The sequence below is a fragment of the Panicum hallii genome, chromosome 9 (genome assembly GCF_002211085.1).
Source record: "Panicum hallii strain FIL2 chromosome 9, PHallii_v3.1, whole genome shotgun sequence".
NCBI lineage: Eukaryota > Viridiplantae > Streptophyta > Magnoliopsida > Poales > Poaceae > Panicum > Panicum hallii.
The window spans coordinates 21,204,729-21,206,574 of record NC_038050.1 but is presented as its reverse complement, the minus strand read 5'-3'; the positions used below and the strand labels follow the sequence as shown (position 1 = coordinate 21,206,574).

The following is a 1,846-nucleotide window of genomic DNA, read 5'->3' as shown; positions in this document are numbered from 1 at the left end:
CGTGACTTGATCCTGGCGCATATATGATTGCTCGATTTATGTTCTTATAAATCGGGTGTGACACGTGGGAACCTGCATAGCATCAAGAAGTGGTATGTTGACATAAAGCTTCTTAGTTACCTCAACGAACTGACCGAATTGCTCATCGGCCATCAGCCTCCATCTCTGTTCCAGAAATGGTAAGGTGGTTGTATCGTGGTACTCTCGGAAGCCCATTGGATTTCCTCAGTTTCTCCTTAGGTATGATGGATTCGTCAGCCTCCTCCTGCACTTCATCTTCAGAATAAGTATTCCTGGCGGTTACGGTCTTCCGCCGTGTACCTGCATCCTGTGGAAAAGGTGGTTCCTGCATGGACTTTCCAATCCGCGTAGTCACCACATTCACAGTTTCTTTCAGGTTCACTTTCGGTTGCTTGGGTAGCTTTCCCGTGTTATGGTTAAGGCAAGATGAGGCCAGCTGAGCTACTTGAGTTTCTATCATTTTATTGAAACTCAGCTGAATTTTAATAACAAAGTTGAACCCCTCGAGTTGTGCGGCTAGAGACTCCAAAATTTTATCATTACCTTGAAATTTCTTACTAATGTTATCATTTATTTATTTCTGGCCGTACACTAGGTCTTTAACCGAAGGCTGAAAACTGTTATTAAAATTATTTCCTTGCGGTTGGTCGAAGGGGAGGTTGGGCTTGGAGTTCCAACCTTGCTGAGGATGGTAGCCTGAGTCATTGGCATTGCTATTCCCAATGAAATTCACGTCCTCTTGAGTTGACTGGCAATCGTTGCTCGAGTGCCCAATATTGCCACATGTCTCACATGTGATCCGAGACTCAATGATCTGGTTCACCTCCTAGTGCAGAGATTCCAGCTTTTTCATGAGAAGAACCATCTTGGCCGCCAGCATATCTACACCATCAATCAGGTGTACTCCTTTAGCACGGGCTGGCTGTCTATCTCCCTTCCAACTTTGGTTGGAGGCAATCTTGTCAACGAGCACTTTAGCTCTTGCAGTATCAAGAGAGAGAAATGCTCCTCCCGCTGTTGTGTCTATGTGATCTTGTGCTCGCTGGCTTAGGCCATGGAAGAAGTTCCGAATGATAAGCCATTCCTCCATCCCGTGGTGTGGGCATGCTGCAATGTATTCCTGGAGATGTTCCTAGGCTTCCGGGATTGTGTCATCCTGGAGTTGTTGAAAACTGGAAATCCTTTTCCATAGGGCAATGGTTTTGCCTACTAGAAATTATTTGGCCAGGAAGGCATTGGAGGAGCATCCCAATTGACGAATGCTTCCTTGTTGGTGTAGAACCACATCTTTGCTTTCCCAAGCAAAGAGAATGGGAACAGACGAAGATGAATGTTGTCCATTGTAGTACCTTTGGGGTTGATTATGCTACTCACTTCTAGGAAGTTCTAAAGGTGAGCACTGTAGTGACTTTGGGGTTGATTATGCTACTCACTTCCAGGAAGTTCTGAAGGTGAGCATTGGCATCCTCCGATGCCTTACCGCAGAAGGGACTTGCTTGGACCATGTTGACAAGGCCAGTCTTCAGCTTAAAGCCTTCAGTGCCTTGGTCGGTGTTCAATCCAGCAGGGATATGACTGCAGGACGGGGCTGAGAACTGATGGAGCGTCTTCTGAGCTATGGTTGTTGAAGGTGGTGTTGTCGAACCTTGGCCTAAACGGGTGTTTGGTTCCTTGGGGCTTATTTTAAGCCTAGTCACATCGAATGTCTCAATGCTAATTAGAAAGACTAAATATAAGCTAATTATAAAACTAACCGCATAAGCCTAGGGCTTATTCACGAGACGGATCTATTAAGCCTAATTAATCTATGATTAGCACATATTTA

General features: G+C 45.3%; 1 non-coding gene across 1 annotated transcript; it reads left to right on the top strand.

Annotated features, from left to right (window-relative positions):
* Nucleotides 1–1,109: 1,109 nt before the first annotated feature.
* Nucleotides 1,110–1,216, top strand: LOC112878415. Its single transcript, XR_003225741.1, has one exon. It is a non-coding gene; the product is annotated as a small nucleolar RNA R71 (small nucleolar RNA).
* The last annotated feature ends 630 nt before the right edge of the window (nt 1,217–1,846 follow it).